Here is a 19,305-nt window from a genome sequence, read left to right as displayed (position 1 = left end):
TGTTAATGTGGGTCTATGTCTCTGTGCAGAACATTTGCATGAGAAATTCATATAGAAAACTTGCATGTTTGGAATTCCATACCAGCTACACATACCTTTATAGTTTAGCTCAGTATGTTCTGTAATTGGAAATTTGAGCCTCCCATTGTATTTCAGTATATACCATTGTATTTCCCGTGTCTTTTCATCTGTGGTGTGTGGCTGCAGGGGACTGGCCCAGTACAGTCATGTTAGCTGGGAGTCTGCTGCCACCCCTGTCTGCTCCTGAAACACTGATCCAAACAGATATACCATGCTAAAGTGGTCGCAGTAGACAGACGTAGTCAGAGCCTGCGGACAGAATTTCTCTTATTCCTGTTAAAGCCCATTTCCTCAAACCTGAACACTGTGACTACCAGGAATGTGCAAGAGCCAAGACCCAGAGTTAATAATCCAGTGTGTTTTGACCAAAAAGCTGAAACTCAGAGCCCATATAAGATATATGTTGGCATCTTCTATTTTTAGTTCTGATGACCTTACATAGTCACTAGTCTCAGTTTTCTTATAGTGGTATAGGTGGTATGATTCTCTTCACAATGCTTTGGGGGACATCTTGTGACATTATGTAACTTAAACAGCAGCAGGAAACAGGCACTCCACAGGAATAAACAAGGGCAACACAGATGCAGACTCAGGAACAGACACAAGTACAGACACAGATGAACTGACAAAGGAACAGGGGAAGCAAGGAGACTTAAATAGATAAGGGTAATGGGCAACAGGTGAAACAAATTAGGGCGGAGCAACCAATCAAAAAAGGAGGGAAACCAGACAAAGACAGGAAGTAGAACAAGACTCTACACTACAGACAAGACTTCAAAATAAAATACACAACCAAAACTGAAGAGACAAAAATTAATTTAAAAAAAAGAATAACTTGACTTAACAAAAACAGAACTACTAACAGAACTTAATAAACTAAACCAGAGTCCAAAAAGGGGCTGTAAAGAGTTCAACAAATGTCCAAGGAGAGTTCAAAACAAAACAAAAGGGTTCAGAAAACATGTTGCTGATCATGACGGTCACCACCACTTGTCTATGTAAAATTGTCTGTCACAGACAACTTGACTGCAAAGGAGTACAATGATTTGTGATACCTTTCCTAAAATGAAAGAAAAAAATAAAACAGACCACAGTAGCATTAATTGGATTCCGAGTGATAACACAACTTTTGATTTATATTACAGTTTGCATAGAACAGTTAAAGCTGCCCTTTTGGACGGTTCACAGGTAAATTAAAAACGTCTTCTATAGTTTTCATGAGGGACTCCAACTTTTGTAGAGAGTGTTTTAATAAAAGTAGAGTGGTAGTGGCATTGTAGAGTCTTTCTTTGTGTGAGTGCTTATGTATTTATGTTCCACAGATAGTACATGGCTTCATACAACTAAATAAAAAGCAACACATGATATTGCAGCCCATCTTCTTGTGAACAAGAGCTGGGGTAAAATTGTATTGGTAATGATTTGCGTGCTGGTTACATAGCCTACTGCATGTCTGTTGCACACGTCACGCGGCAGACCTCCATCTTACTGTAAGCCTGTAAAAAGACCCACTCCATCTGCGTGTTGCATGTTGCATAAGGTGCGTGATGCAGCATTGTTTCTCATTAGTATCCAGCGTGTTAAGATGCCAACTGACAGCAGTCCTGGGGGATAGCTTTGTGCTTCTCCCTTATTTATGTGCCCACTGCAACTCAGGAACGTCTCATACCTACATGCTCTCCACATCCCCCATCTTTGTACATTAAGCTCAACCTCAGGAGCACCTCTGGCAATGCAGAGGTTGGGTTTATTTGTCTACCCACTCAGAGAGGCGATGGCGAGGTCGGGGAAGGTTTTCAGACATTTCAGTTTTATGTAAATGTAATTCATGACATGCAAAAACATTCATTTGAAGTTGTCTTAAAATAACAGCAGATGCCATTTGAACAACGTGTAAATCTGCTTATGTAGATGTGAACAAATTAAAAGTACATTCAACGGAAAGCTTCAGTTTCCTTGTGCCAGAGGTTCTCAACCAGCTTGGTCGGTTCTGTTTTCTGATTGCCATGCCGCTGGATGCTTGTGATTGGTGCTGATCAGGTATGGAGGCTGTTAGGCTTCACGGAGAGGCTAACAAATAAGGTTCAGTTATTCCTGATTGCCGTCTTTCGAGTTTCAGAATGGACGAAATGAATCTATACGTTTCCACTGCAGTGAGTTGGTCTTAGCAACCACTTTTCCTGTAATTTCATTTTCAATGCTGCATTACTGACTGGCTAAAATATTCCAGTTTTCCTTGTGGCTGTTGTACCAGATACACAGGTGATTATACATGCTGTATGTCAAACTCAGGCCCATGGTATGGTAATTCCAGATGTCATACGTATAGTTTGCTTGTTTTGCTGTGCAGGCCACAGATGACACCATGCGATGGTCTGTCAGGGTCATCTCAAAATGATATTTCAGCCACACACATGAATTCAAGTTACTCGACATAAAATATAGACACTGTTATCTCGCTAGTAGCGATAATAATGCTAGCCAAGATTATATAACTTATATAAGATACTAGTGTGTGTCTCTGAACCATCAAAAGGTAGCATGGGTTAAAAGCACACAAGCCAAACAAAAAAAAGGGATGTATACAATTCCTGTCTCATTCTGGATATTATATTAGTAACATCAGCATGAAATTCCTGCTGTTCGCCATCAATATACAGTGACCATTATTTGCCAGATGCCAAAATGATGCAGTTTCCATCGTCATCAGTCTGCCACTTCTGTCATCTGTCACTGAGTCACACAGTGAAACTGTAAACGAACGTCAAACTGATCATCTAAGCCCAGATCACAGAGCATGACAAACACTTTCCAGTGTTTGTTGAATATCCATGAAAATGCAGCAACATGTTTGAGCTGCCTTTCCTTTTAACAGGGGTTTCTTCCTCACCACTTTTACGTGCAAAGCCATCCACCACATTTTAAAATGGGCTCTAACCACATCTCTAAATGTTAATAGCAAATTGTGCACTCAGAGCTGAAAGGCAGGTTTGCTCCTTTGGATACTGATCATTTTCCAGCCTTTATTTTTCAGATCTGAGCAGTTTAAGGAATGTTCATCATCCCATGAGCTTTCAGTTTTCTTTGTTTGTTTTCAGGATTACAAAGAAGTGCTGATTGGTACAAATAGCAGATCTTCCCTTTAAATCCTCTTGCTAATAATTATAACTTTCTCTTGGAGTCTATTTCCAGTCTTAAATTTATTATGTGTCTACAACAAGATTACATGCATCGGCAGCACATTTTTGTAAACTCATGGCTCTGCCAGAAACAGCGAAGGAGCAAATTTTACCGACACCGTCTTCTATTTTTGTCCAGGGTTTCAGACAGACAGATAAATATTTGATTCCAGTACTTGACTGATCACTCTCTGTGAAACAGGTCAGGATTGTGGTTTGTCCAGAGTGCTCATTGATCATTCTGATGTGCTGTGACTGGCCGACCAGATGCTCCGTGTTGGGACTGGGCACAGTCCATTGCCACTGCTGATGCTGCAGTGAGGAGCTCAGAGGGTACTGCCACCGCTGCTCGCTAGCCCTCTAACCATAGCAGATGATTGTGCTCGCTCTGTAATTTGCTCAATTTAGTGACTATCAGAGGGCTCACCGCTCACCATTTGCTCATGTAGGACTTTTAGGTTGCAAGGTTGAAACAGAAATGTAACTACAAACAGTCGACTATTCATTAAAGCAATTATAATACAATATATTGTCCATGCTATTTTAAAAGTATAAATATAAAGTATAAAAACAGCACTTCCAAAATGTTGGTTTAAATAAAAGTAGTTTAGCTTCCAGATAAAATTGCAAAGCATGCATGCAAGCATGAATAGTTTTTAAATTATAGAGAAAAATGTTGGATTAAGTTTTCCTGGCATAGCATGTGTCCTAATTGTGACACCAACGTGATAACATATAAGCATTTGGGATGTTGAATCTATTCTTTGCAGACTCCTCCTGCGCGTTGCCGTAGGCCCTGTGTCTGGATCTGACAGGGAGGTCCTAAGTTTATGTGGTGTGGCACCGGGGTAGACACACACCATTACTCTGAAGCCCCAGGTTCACGCATGAACATCACACACAGCCCTCATCCTGCCTCCCCCACTGATGGCCTCCTGGCTTGCCAAAGAGAGGGGCTGTCCTGCTTTCCTAGCCTCATTGATTCTGGAAGGTCTCCATCAATTAAATCTGATAGACTTTCAACTCCACTGAACCCAGCACAGCAGCAATTCAGGAAAGCAGGAGGGTCGCCCTAACCGGAGAAACTCAGCCACCACAGGCTCTTTCACATAAATGGAGAGAGACACATCATTGGCTATAAGCACATATTAACCACAGGCAAGAGCAGGGCCTATATTTGATCTCACACAAATCACAAGCTGCTAATACCAGGGAGCTGCTTCCATATTCTCAAACCATATGAATTGTTATTTAAATTTGAGCACACAAATGAACTGTGCTTCCTGGAGGCAAGACAAGTCAGTATTCAGTTCACAGACTCTACCTCGTTTGAGATCAAAGAGAACGTACACGTTTGCTCCTTTTTAAATATCTACTTGCTGCCGTATTGTGTTTCTCAGCGTGCATGTGTTTGCGAGAGTCGACTGCCAAAGAAAACTGGCATGTTTGGTTTGTGTTAACTGATTCAAGAACTCGTGTTTGCCATCACCAACAGTACCTGGTAAAAAGTTACAGCTGCAGTGCAACTTTCCTTCAAGTAATTACTCTTTACACAGCCTAATTATTTCTAATTTAGATACACAGTTCACTTACATTAGTGCTAACACCCCACTGACACACAACATTTACCAAGTAATGCTTTGTAGTATCGTCACTAATAAATGGTGACTGTGAGGTTATTCGTTATTTAATGTTTGTTTTTATCATTTGATGTTTAACAGGTATATGAAGATTTGCTTTCCATATTGTTCCCAATGTGATAGCAAATGATGTAATGTGAATATTAGATTGCTAATTTAGGATGTTAATGATGCATCACATTCCTGCTGCTCTAAATAGTCACTGGAGCACAAAATGTGTATTAATCCGCAGCTGAAAATAGTCCCCAGCAAATGCCTTATTTACGCATGTTTAAGTAACATCTGCTGAGAACTACAGTGCCCAGCTGTTTTATAAACTTGTTTTGCCTTTTTTATTTAATTATGTATTTCTGTGTTGGTTTTGGTCTTTTAATCACATTTGTCAACATTACGAAGTGTATAGAATAACACCAACCTTATCCTTTAAGGATGCATGGATGCAATAACAAAAAATTTGTTAAATATACATACGAAATCATGGACAGTAGGTGGATTATAATTAATGGCAAACAAATGAGATCATGGAGATGAATGGCAGCTTCAATCTCACACCACTATAATCAGCTCAGGAATTTGCATATCGCTCAGTGGATGATTCATCATAGCTCAAGATCTGAAATTTACAGTGAAGAACCAGAACAAAAGAAATCATTGTACATTGTACAGCAGTGTTTCTCAAACTAAGGGGTGGCCCCCCCTGAGGGGGGCATAGAGCCACTGCAGGGGGGAGTGAAACTGAGCTGAATGAACATGATTCATGTAGGGAAAATAAACAAATAAGAGTTTGCTGATGATATCGTGCTGGCCTTTATTTCACTCTGATTCAACTCTGATCCTTTTTTATTAGTTGCTTCCCCTATCTTAGTTAATGATTGATGAAACTTGTGGGCTGAGGGGGGTGCAAACTTTTTTCAGCTTCCAAAGAGGGGGCAAGCTAGAAAAAGTCTAAGAACCACTATTGTAAAGCAAAAGACATTAATAAAAAAAATAAATAAATAAACGCTTCTTAGAGACAGTTCTGAAATTAAATCAGTGAGAATTGTGACACATTTGTCGAATGTGAAAGCAAAGCATGAACTTAACAAACCATAAATTAGCTGCACTAGCTGTTGTAGCTAAAATAACATTTGATGATAATTAATACAGGATCACTTCATTTATGTGTTTTTAACCCTTAAATGTTCTGTGGCTTGAATGAATGAATGAAAACAATCGTAACATGTTGTTCAAAGCATATCCATGCTGTTGCCTCTTTTTTCGTCTTCTTCAAATTTTAACACTGTATTAATAAACAATATTTCTTGTATATACAGTATAATGTGTATGGTTCAACAGTTGGGGCTGTTGTCAGTGATGTGGTGAACAGACATGAGGAGTGATGGGTTATTCGTGTGTAAACAAACATGGCATGTTTGCTCAGGGGCAATCTTTTGGAAGAAATGTCATTCTGAATTGCAGAGACTGTAGATGACACATGCATTCCCCTGGCAGTGGAAGACCGCGACTACATTTTTGTGCACGTATATTTAGAGAGGACCCTGTCATTCTGAGCGTCACATAGGACGGTGCAGAAAGCACTGAGGCAGGAGGCTAAAACCAGCAGCTTACCAACACCTCACCAAAGCCATTTCTGATGGTTACAATTCACATGAAGGAGCCTGGTTCCCCCCCTGGTGAGCTGAGGTAGGAGAGAAGAGAGCCGGTGCAGGCGATCAAAGAGGCATCGATTGGGTCGGCTGCTCGCAGATCCCAGCGGAACAGAGCCTTCTCCTTTTCCGACCGCTTTCCAGCTTGAGGCCACAGCTCTCCTGGGAACAAAAGAAACGCATTGGTTTCCAAATTTTTCCATGTGGATTAAAAAAAAAAAGACTTTTCAAATTGATCACTGATTTTGTTTCACCTTCCCTTTTAGCCTTCTTTTGTTAATAAAATGAGTAAACCACCATGAGCATAAATGAATATGTCCTTTGAAACATATTGTTTTCTGCTATTTGTGATGATTTTAAATCTGAAACCGGTGATAGCATGTCCACATCTTTAAGCCCATGTCCTTCATTATTTCCTGTTAGCGCTGTCACCTTTTAAACAAAATCAAGTTTGAAAGAATTAAAACTAACATGTAATTTGTTCAGAAGCAGCCCACAAAGCCTAATTCCACACAACTAACGTTATTTAGTTCAGTCACTGCCTCTCTTGAGTGACAAGATAATGTTACTGTAAGGTCAGCCTTTAACCACTGTTTTTCTATATATGACACTGAACCCATGAAGCTCTTACACATTACTTCTCGTGATTATCCCTTCAGTGTGATTATACCCTGCCAAATTACTAATAGAGCAACAGGGCATGGATCAGATGGACACTGAGGATGTTGTTGCCTGTTGTGCTTGTGCACTCTGAAGTTTGAATTCAAACAAATCATTATAGCTCAGAAATGTAATTTTTTTTCATCACATTCAAACATAAGTTCAAATTTCATTGTAACAGCTTCTTGTTTTGCACATTAGATGTCTAACCATGGTGCATTTTGACTCACTGCTGATGAATTTCTCTTTCTGGATGTTTCATATATGCTTGTTTATTTCAGTTTTTATTTTTTGTTTTTCTTCTATTTCTTCTTCTATTCTTTGACAGTGCTGCTGGATTTAAGTCCTCTTCACCAACATTCAGGGTTTGTGATATTCCTAAGCCTATTGATGAACTTTTTACTGTTTGGTATAGGTTAGAGAGTGGGAACAGATTTTAAAGTAGAGGCTTCGTGAGCAACTTTCTACTTCAGTAACATGGTGATGCCAGAGAGTGATGGTGGCTGTTAGTGTTTTGGTCTTTGATCCTGGCAGGTTTTCAGCACAACAACAAAGTACAGCTCCAACTTTTCGACTTTTTTTTCATTTTTGGTGGAGCAGATAGTTTTTGGTGCCACTAATGCTGGTAAGTAAGAAATGTGTAACACTTCCTTCAGTATCATTCCTCAACCTGCCCAAGCAGATTGACTGATGAAGCCTGTCTGGGGAAACTGAAATCGTCATTCCATATCTTTTGCACATCGGCAGCCCTACGGCAACAAGAAGTAAACATTTATTTAAGATTCAAATCCTTCCTTGCTCCCTGTTACATGCTTAGACATACACATTTTGTTCCAGATCTCGGCCTGTAAAAGGGAGACAATGCAACTGTCATTCAATTCACTTCCAAAAGCTTCCAAGCCATTTAATGAATCACTCTACTTATCACTCTGTTTGAATAATAAATGATCCTTTCTTACAGAAAGCAAAAACACTATAGTTTGCACCTTGTATACAGCTGGCTAGCTTAGTTGAAAGAGCCTCTAAAGGTAAAAAAAAAATCAATAAAATATGTGAAATTGTGAGCTTAATAGGTCCTGGCAGGCAGATTTTGTTACCTTTGGACAGAGCAGATCTAGTAGTTTGCCTGTAACTTCACAAAATTGGCAGCGACTTAATTTTTATCTCATTTTCTATCATCATATGAATCAAAGTTGCATCGCTGAAACCTTGAGCTGCAAAGTTTTAAAGAAGTGACCTCAAAGCTCCTCTCAACCCGTAAATCATTCCATTAGAAAAGATAAATAATGGAGAACTGGCCCTTTGTAGGGATTTTTTTCCTACATTCTGTCAACCTCAATGTTAATCCTGCGATCTGAATTATATCTTCCTTATTCAATATGACATCCTAATAGCACTGAGAGCCATATCCTGTATCTAGTGATAAGACTGTTTTGTACCATATGGCCCCTTATGATTCTCCCCTGATTTTGTTCAGTGATCTGCTTTTTGCATTCTTTGATAGAGATTAAATGGAGGAATGATGCAGTGTGACAGGAAAAGGCAGTCTCTCATCCTGCGTAGTTCGCTACACATCAAATGGATAGATACATCATCAAACACAGAAGCAAAGTTCATGAAATAAAATGGACAAGGATTTAAATTCCATGTCTTGGGGACTTAAGAGCTTTTCTTCCCGACTCCTATGAAAATCGTGAGAATTTCTTATTCATAGTTTCTCTCTTCAATCCAACTCTATTTATATTAAAGTCCAAATTCGATAGAGACTTAACATCTACTGTATATGTTAACATAAAACACAAGTGTCTTTGAAATTGAGAGGAGGAGACAAGGTAACAAGGTTACAATCCAGAAAAACAAATATGAATTATTTATGAAACTGTAGTTGTGTACTTGTCACAGAAATGATGTCTGTTTAATGGGGCCAATCACACCCAGCAGCCACACGGACCTTGTGGGGGTTTTCTACCCCCCAACCCCCCAACCCACACACCCACACACACAGTTGGTTCATATTTTTCCCTCTCTGCCCAATTCGAGTGTGTTTTTTCTGAGGGCGAGTCATACCTCGGAGGATGTGAAAAGTAAGCTACATGTAAAAATTGCTTTTTGACAGAAGTGGAACTTTTCAAAGTGAGGTTTCAAATCCTCAAATGAACTTGTTGAGAAAGTTAGCTTCAGCTTCATCATGTATTCTTTGTGTAAAGCAGGCACGCCGACCAAACTCATGACACACATCCAAGTGGTCAACTCTTCTGTAGGAAACTACCATCTGTTTTCAAAGCAGCTGAGATGGAAAAAAAAAAAGAAAAAGCTTTCAAGGGACCTGTTTTCAGTCACTGTTATTGTTGTATGTGTCAGCTCTCTGCATACATACATATGAGTAATTATCTGCAGGCACAGGGATTTTTGTGACATTTTGTGTCAGCGAGCTTTGACCTTTGCGATCCTTTTATTGGATGATTGAAGTATTGCACTTGTAGCTGTAGATGTAAATCAATAGAAAATAACAAATCATAGTCATGTGTATGTTCTGAAATGTTTTACTTTTCATGTTATTATTCATATAGCCCTTACTACATGGGTTTGACATATCTTTTTTTTAAATTGTCATATTGTTCATGACAATCATAAATTGTGTCTCATAATGTTTTGATGCTCACAGTAAGAATGTACTTCAAAGAAAATATCAGATGTTGAGGTTTCTCAGTATATATTTCTCATGTGTGGTCTTTTCCAATGATGCAAGATGAGTTAATGTAAATTACCTTTTGAAATTAAGTTAATATTTTTCCATTTGCATGAAAGCATATTATACTTAAACAAAGATTATAAAGAATAATGTACCAAATTATCATTATTCCATTTGAAACACATAAACACTATAGTTAGACATTTGACGTGGACTGGTAGACAACACTGCTGGTGCTGTATCTAAGTTAAATTGCTGCAAGCTTATGTGTCTGCTGGGAATTTCTGGTTACAGTGACTCTTCTGCCCTCACTATGCATGTAACAGCACAACAATTCAGCAAGCAAAACACACACAAGAAACTCGAAAAAAGCTGGGAATTACACAATTGAAACCACCTCAATGCTTCTAGTGTCTCAGATAATATAATATCTGCATTAAACATCTTTGATCATTCAAACTCCTAATGATTGACAGCTCAGATAGATTCCATATTCTCTCTGTTATCTGTCATGACCATGAAGTTAAGTTCCTTCTGGCTGTCAGATTTTATTTCCATCAGATGTGACAGAAGTGTAATTTGACAGCTCGTTCAAATGTCAAAAAAAAAAAAAAGATTTAATTTAGGATTCAGACACCCCACTGAGGAGGGATGCGTGGCTTTTGGGGACATCACAGTGAGATCCTGAATCACTACTGAGTCAGATTACCTTATCTTCATCAGTAAGATAAAACAACACATTTAACTTAATTTTAAATTAACTATTGCTTGATTTAACACAAACAGGCACCACCCCTAGGGGGCACATTAAGTAAAACACATTCCTATGTCTTGAATTTGGTTTAGTATTTAATTCTGAATATTAATGGCTTTCATTTGTCTCAGTGATCATTCTGCTCCAAGCTTGATGATACAGGTGTTGACTCTCTCCAAAGCAATGACCCTGAAGAAGTGAGAAGTGGAATAAGGAAGACCATTTACCTTTGTTTCTGATGGAAGAATATCTGCACTCTAAGTGTGTTTGTGCAGTGCCACACTGCAATAAAGAAACAACACTGTTCATTCATTCAAATGCTTAAAACGATCGAAAACAATTGATCTTGGCAGCCATTTTTCTGTCTTTTTGATGGAGCACTTTCAAACCTTTCTGAGTGGCCTGTTGCCCTGGTGTGAATAATAATTTTTCCTCTCTACTGCAAAGTTGGATTCATAGAGAATGGGCCAGCTTGGGCAGCTCACATTTTCTCCTACAAGTTTCCAACACCAGTGGAAATTGGTGATAGTGAAGACAACATTAAGCAAGTTCAAGACTTATTATATGTCTTCTCCTTCAAACCCATCTCTGCTGCAAACCACCTTGATCTTCACAGTAAATTAAAGAGCTAAACATGGCAACTGCATGGCAGTGGTCTCCTACCCAGTGATGAGACTAGGCAAAACAGAAGTTACCTGGATTTAACTCCACTTATATAAATACACCATCATTGTTCTGTATCATAAAACGAATGACTTACTGTATAAACCCAAACCTGCACCAAAGGCATATATACGGTGGGAGTGCCATGATCCCGTTTCATCAAGTACAAATCCAGTTTAAGTAGCAAAGGCAGAAGTAGCGGGGTGTTGTCACACTGCCACAAAACCTCCTCCAGAGGGAACAAAGCATGTAATAACAGCAGCAGATCAGAAAACACTCATATAAGCAATTTCAGGAACAGTCACATGGGTCGTTTTGGGAGGCACTGACGAATGCTCAGTTTTATAGTTTAGGTACAACTTGTCACATAACATAAAATGTTCATAACAAGGCCAGTAAATACTCCCAGTCTTCTTGTGATAGTCTTGTGTGCTTACTTTTATTAATGTTTCATTAATGATAGCATTGAAAAAAGGCTATAACAAGGTAGGAAGAAAGAAACTGAGAGCTGAGACATAAAGGGAGAGGGATTTTCCAGCCAGAGGGAGAATTGGGGACAAACAGTGCCACACTGGTAGAATTTACACAACTGTTCAAATAAGATTTATTATTTATTCTTCCTTTAATGTCAGAGCCCAGTTCAATATAAAGAAAGAGCCCATTTGTGACCAGTGTGACTGCACTGGTATATCTTATTCATTAAAGCTCCTTGTGTTTTGCTTTGATTTTAGGTGGTTGCAGCTCCTCAGTGAGGACTGAGCTTTGTTTTTCCTGGTGGGTCAGTTGGGGTTTACTCTCATAAAGCCTTTTGTAATGCACAGTGCTTAAGGGAATTACAGTGTGTGCTCTTTATACCTTGCACAGCCCTAAAAGCCCAGCACTGTGTGTGCCCCTGCAGCATGCAGTATGGAAGCGTTCACATAACAGGAAGTGACAATGCATTAATTACATTTTCCTTGTTCCAGCACTGGAGTATCAGAGTAAAATACACATGTAGTGGATAAACCAACTTGCAATTGTTTTTTTTTTTTTTTTCTGGTCATTTCCAAATTTGGGGTCATATGTACATTGATTAAATTACCACTAACATAATTTAGGCAGCTTTGACTCAATGTGAAGATACATTTTCTAAGTTATTGCTGACGACCAGTACCTGCAGCTCCTATTTCTACAGCATCTGTGCTACATCTGACATTTATGTGCTTACAGGCGTTATGGATATCCTCGCTTACACGCCCGTCTCCTTAGAGAAACAAATGAGCACATTGCCAAGATGTGAGCCACAGCTTCCATGTGCAGGATTTGCTTTCATGCTGCTGACACTTGCTCAGGCTCTGTACAACCGCGATCAAATTAGCACATCAGAAACTTTCCTCAGGGTCTTGGTGAGCTCAATAAACCATTCCTCGGTGTATTTAACAATTCTGTTATTGATTCTAGGCTTCAGTGAGTTTTCAAGGGAACCGTTTTCACATGCAGATGTTTCTAAGGAGATAACTACTGAATCAAAGTGTCGATACCATATGAAACATGAGAACAGAATGTAAACCAAATAACCACAGTGTCGTTTAACTGTGGTACAGCTGCCATTCATAATTCACTGTATCCCATACCAGTATGAATTCTCTCTGAACACGTGAATAAAGGCATACCAGCCTTGTCTTCACTGTTAGTATGAATAAATTCTTTTTGTTTTATAATCCCAGAGGAAAACTTATAAGCCCTTATAGATCTTCATCAGGTACGAGGTAGGTTTTTTGGATACTGTCAGAAGCTTATTAAGAAAATACAATTTACAAAAATCTAGAGAAAAATAACCTTTTTCTTTGGGCTTAAGAATAGACGTTGTAAGAAGAGTAGACGCTGAATCTTTTTTCTCTATTGTGTTTACTCCTGTGCCATAACAGTGATACAGAAAATGATTATTTCAACAGGTATTTTCTTTAAATTTTAAGCAGATTGCTCTAGGTCCTGGTTTAAAACTGCATTAGTGTGAAATTAAGTGCAACCAAACACTATGGGTTTACTAAGCTATTCTCACATTAGTGTCAACAGAGCAGCTAAACACAGAAAGATAGCATGATGATATTACAATAATTGAAAACAGCCAAAAGAAATGTTTGGGTTTTTTTTTTTCTGGTATAGATTTGAAAAGTTCAATAAATCCTGCCCAATACTAAAAACTTTTTAGAAATTTCTTAACTTTAACTGGAAAAACCCTAACAGTGTTCAACATTTAGAGACTAAACTCTGGCAACCTGCATTCATCTCAAGGTCTCTATCCTCTGTTAGCCACTAAGACTTGTCCTCATCTGTCTGCTGTGGTTGCATTTAGGGAGTATTTTCTCTGTCTGCTAAATTCTCTGTTTATGTTAATGACAGTAAAAACTCTTAAGAAATCCAAAAGCGTCCCCCTCAGTCAAGTGTTATGAATTTACTTTGCATCACTCGGAAACCAGCAGGCATTACAAAGAGATTAAATTCCTGGGTCAGTGCAGCCAGCAGCTGGACTGAGCAGCTCCCTTCATCACCTTTCTTGGCTTCCGTTTGATGGCAGCCATTAAAGTGGATTTGAAAGCAACTTCTTCCTCCAAGACAGCCAACTGCGAGCTGACATCGACTAGCCAACCTCAAGCCATGTGGCATTGTGCCTCACTCATCTTCTCAGCCAGTGGTTATCCTTTTCTCTACACTTTTGTTGTGTTTTGGTGATTTCACTGTAGCATTCTCTGCCACAACTGTAGCTTGCTTTCCAAAAATGCCCCACCTGGAAGGAGGCAGGACACAGTTTTAAAGGCAAGGTAACAAACCCATGTGAGCGATCTGTTCACCCAATTATTACTAGCTATAAGACGCAATTTGCATCCCTTTCACAGAGTGTAAAGAACACTTGATCACTGGCTGAGGGGATGAGAACGGCACAGTGCCACATGGCTTGCATTTGGCTAAGTGAAGAGTGTCAGACCACTGTTGGCAGCCTCAGAGGAGGCAGCTGTCTTCCAGTCACTCCAGAAACAAAAGTTCCTTCCAGATGTTCAGGCGCTCAGAGCAGAGTCTGAATTAAAGAAATTTGAATATGAATTGAGAAATGAACTGTAATTGTTGGTAAGTTGCTTCATTTCGGTAATTGTCACATTCAGCTTTGAGTATTTTGCTTTCAATTTAAAATTGCTGTATTCAGGGAATTTAAATTTGGCTGCTTGGCGCAAGCTTGATAAATTCATATTTATGCAGTTCAAATTCAATCTGTGCTCACACTGATCTCTGTTCATATTGAATAAAGTGTCAGATCACATCATATCACATAAACAGACAGCATTTTATTTACACAGACAGCAGTTTAATGCAGGAGGGGATTTTATGGCTACTGTGCACAGCAGAGATTCAGCGGCACTGACCAGGATGCACACAGCAGGAATGTTGTGCAAAACACTTTTTTTTTAATAAGTTAAATCTTGATTGGTTAGAGTCTTGTAAAAATCTAATAAAACTTAATTGAAATCCATGCACCATGCTCCATGCAGCCTGTTTCGCACTGGATGTGTTCATATCTGTTGAACGCTTATTAAACCAATTCCATCCTACTTGCATTCATTTTTAAGTACAAGTATTTTTAAGTATTTGTTATTTTTGACTTGGTTTCTACAGAATGAATAATCAGTCAAGAGATCATATCAACATCACAAACCAAATCAGAAAATGTCTTATTCTCTAATTTGTCTCCTTTAGACAAATCTCTTATTTATCTTAATGGAGTTTAGTTATTTTTATTTTTTCAGTCTGCAGTCTGTAGAGTGCATGGCATGATTTAATGTACTAGTGTTCTGTTTTTTCTCCTTTTTTTTTTTCTTTTTTTTTTTGGCACCTAAACTCTCAACTTACGTTTTCCCATAATGTCCCTTTAACACCCTCCAGAGTGGGGCACAAACTACAATATGTGCCACCCAGTCATAGGTTATCTGTGTGGGTGGAACTTCTAACAGAGATAGCAAAAACATATGGTGAGAGAGCAAGAGATCAAGACTGTTTTCAGTAAAGGAAGTGAGAGTGTGCACTGAAATAAAGCACAACATGACTGGTGGCTACATTACATTATGGTTTGTGGCTACTGCCTAAATTTAGTATCTCTTCTCTTCAGAAACGCATTTTCCTGCGGCAGTGATTGCTGAGCATCGGAGAAAATTGTGTTGAAAATGGGCATTTGTTCTTCTCTTTTATGCTGGTTTTCAAACATGGCATTTACCATTTCTAGTTGAAACCTATTTTCCTATTCAACTCCATTGTACAAGAACAGTATCTTATAAAATACCATCTATGTTTGGCTCTTTAAGCTCAAGAATGAGAAAAATAGACCACCAAACAACTAAAGAGAGCCAGAAATGAGCCTCAGTTCTTTGTAATAGTGCTTTAAAGTGGGCCAGAATTGCATGGAATACACTTTGTCGATGCTACTGTAACAAGAGAAGGTTTTGTTTCAGCGCATTGTAAATTATACTGTATGTTTGTATAACGACGGGTGAATCATGAGCTAAAAGTATCCGCTCAGCAGGTCATCTGTCAGGGTTGCTGACAGTACCAGCTGGCCCGTTCTGGCTGCCAGGGATACACGCAGGTTAGAGGTTGGGCCTCCCACAATCATGGTTCTCTTTTCTATATCAGGGGCTTGAAACACAACCAAGCCTCAAGTTGTGGTGCACTCGTCCTCCAGAACAACAGTATAATTGATCCAGAAAAACAAAATTAAAATCAAAAAAGCAACAGAAGGAAAGGAGGAGCAGATTGCCCATGCAGCCATTCATGTCTAAGACATTTCTGCAGGTCAAATGTTCAAACTGGGTCAAGGATGAAATATCAGAATCACAGAGGATATGAGATCAAAGGTGTGGAAGCGTGTGTGGTGTGTATGTGTGTGTGCATTAGCCAGTAATGGTATTTTGTGGTTAGCAGAAATGATGAAAGTGTGGAGATGATAAAAAATTGAAAGCCTCCTGGACATTACTGGCAGGCAAAAGATGAGTGTGTTTATGGGTTTTACCTGACTGGTTATCTGTGAACATGTCCTCAAATAGTCCCTGCTATCAGCATGTGTGACTTATGCTCATGGACTGAAGAAAAAGAGTGTCCGACTTTCTCCTCTTCAAAACAAAGTTCACTGTTGGAGAGAAAGAGGTCAAAGAGAAAAGTTACTTTTCCAACATTATCATTTTTTTGTAAGATCAATTTTTGTAAGTTCCTCCGTGTCTGCGATTTTCAACATACAGTGAAACGATATGAGAGTAGCTTGCTACATGCATTTCAGTTGAGAGCTAATCTGGAAATTGAAGTGACTAGCTAAACGTGTTTCCTTATTTATACCTTTTCTCAGTTCTTAATATGTAATTTGGAAAATTTGTTTGAAAAACGTTCTCTCCAAGAGAAAGATGAGGAGATGGATATCATCCTCATGTCTCTGTGTTTGGTAAAGAGCTGGAGTTAGCTTTAGTTTCTTAGGTTAGCTTAGTTTAGCTTATCTTAAAGACTGAAAGCAGGGGGAAACAGTTTGCCGCCCTCTCACCAGCTCAGCAGCTCTGAGGCTCGTAAATTTACCCTTTGACTGTTTAATCCGTTAGCAAAAATGTCATCATGTGGAATTCAGGAAGAGTTGCATGCTGCAATTTCTTGACAAACTTACGTTTACCCTTCAGCGTGTCCTTGAGTAGTGTGTTGGAGTGTTGGTATGTCTGCAGCCTCATTGCCATGACAGTTGTGTGTCTCATGTTGCGTTCTGCCGTACTTGTGATCTTCAGTGCGTTCACACTGACAATGGCAACATGCAGTTCATTATGGTATACTCATAATTTGAGGTGTGACAGTACACAGAAGCCATGGCTCAGCTCGGTTTGAACATCACGGTTCAGTACAAGTTTGGTACATCAGGAAAAAAGCAAATCCAAATGCATAAGGCAAGCTTTCTTTTCATTTATTTTGAACAGACAGATGTGCAAGTTATAGTTTGTTACTCCTAGTGTGGTATTTTCCTGCCTGATCTACTAACCAACTCTACCAACTAACCAACTTTACCAACTAACCAACTTTACCCAAAGTCAACATTTTCATCCAAATGTGCATGTTTGTGTGAACTCTTTCATCTGTGTAACCAGGCCTATAGACACCAATTGAAAAAATACATTTGTGAATAGCCTATGTACACTGAAGAATCTAATTTATTTCTGAGTGATATTCAGAAAGATTCGTTTCGTCTCTTGAGAAATTAAATCTCATTCTAATGAGCCAAGGAGGTTAACCTAAAACCCTATCAAGTCAAAATTACATCTTAAAATCAGAAGTCATAGCCAAATCCAACACCTTGAAGGAGGGCATGATTAAGTGTGTCTAAAAGTAAGGCTTTAATTTTCCAAGATAATTACCCGCCGTGAGACACTTTCTGGAAGATTTAAGGGCTGACAATTAACTTTGTGATGTAACGACTCTCGTCATTAGCTTTAGTGTCTGAGGATTCTCTCAAGAGATAATTTTAAGAAATAGAACAATCATGTCGAGCACTTTCAAGGTAAAACCACCTGCATGTGAAACCAGCGAGTCAATCGAGGAGGCAGGAGTTTATTTTGGCAGCATACCTCTGCATCCCAGCAGAGCTGAGGGTGAGAAGCCAAGCAGTCAGCTGTGTGAGGGGAGCCCAGGTAAAAACTGTGGATGCATCATTAATTTATCCCAGTTTACATTGTGGCAGAGAGTTCAAAGCTTGCCTTTTTGTTTCTCTGTGTGTGTCCTCTGTCTTCCCTCTGGCCCTGACCAGCCTGGCCTTTGGACACTGGAGGCAGGTGGAATAGCAGGTCAGAACAGAAGAGAAAGCAGCATGGATCCTGCCAGTCACACAAGGCCCAGAAGACTGAGTGGCCAGGCCCCTGCAGGACCAACTGGCAGATGGCTGCCTCAGGATAATGACCAGGTGACATCTGCAGAGTGAACAAGCCATCAGGCTAACAGACTCACCTTGACCCACCAGGGAAGCCAAGCTGCCCGTTCTCAACCTCCTCCTCTTTCTGCAATTCCCTCAGGTTACACCCACAAACCAAGAACTATAACAGAAGTTTATTGATTTACTCAGTTTTCTCAACTCCCCGAAAAAAAAAAGAGGTGTGAGAATGTCCTGAAAAAACATTAACAGATTTTATGTGGGTGTTTGAATTGAATTTTCTTTTATACACTAGAGATTCAGTCGCTGCTTCCATCAATGCCAAAGGACTGGGGGTAAATTTGTCTCTGAACCATTCTTTTTTATTTATTTATTTATTTATTTATTTTGTCTTCTGTTATTCCAACCAAAACTTAAGACACCGAATTATTGTCTGACAAACCAAACTTGTGGGAGTGCCTTCTTGTAACACAAATGTGGTAAAGTCATTACATAATACAAAATGAAATTGCTGTTTCTTTTTTTTATTATTATTATTATTATTTTGCTCACTATGTTGCTATTGACAAGTGATTTTGAAAAGGCAAGGCTTGTGCCTCGTCTAAAGACTCAAACTCATACACACTGACTACGTGATGCTGTGCTCAAAGGTCATCTTTTGACAGCGCTGAGATCATGAAAAGGTCAGATTCCTTGTGCCATTTGGAAAAGAGGCAGTGTGATACCAACCCGCCAATATAATTTCAGCATGTCTTTTTCATCGGAGTGTTAACACCATACGTTGTTTACTAAATGGTTTACCATGGCTGCACGACGGCTGGCAAACTAATGTTTGGGATGAAAAGTTGGGAAAAAAAACTTTGGAGGCTGAGGAGAAAGAGGTGCAGCATTGAATGAAAATGAAAATAGCATCGCAGCAGCAACACTCTAAGTGAAAATGAAACCTACAGTAGTTTATGTTTTTTCATGTTCAAGTGGGGAACAGACAAGAAAGTAAGTAAACACTGTATATGATGACTCAGAAAGAAGATTCACTGAAGGGGTTTTTGGGGCCTCTGGGGAGAGACTTTGAAT

Source organism: Toxotes jaculatrix, chromosome 11, assembly GCF_017976425.1.
Source record: "Toxotes jaculatrix isolate fToxJac2 chromosome 11, fToxJac2.pri, whole genome shotgun sequence".
NCBI classification, from domain to species: domain Eukaryota; kingdom Metazoa; phylum Chordata; class Actinopteri; family Toxotidae; genus Toxotes; species Toxotes jaculatrix.
The sequence above is the reverse complement of the archived record's forward strand: the minus strand, read 5'-3'. Positions refer to the sequence as shown.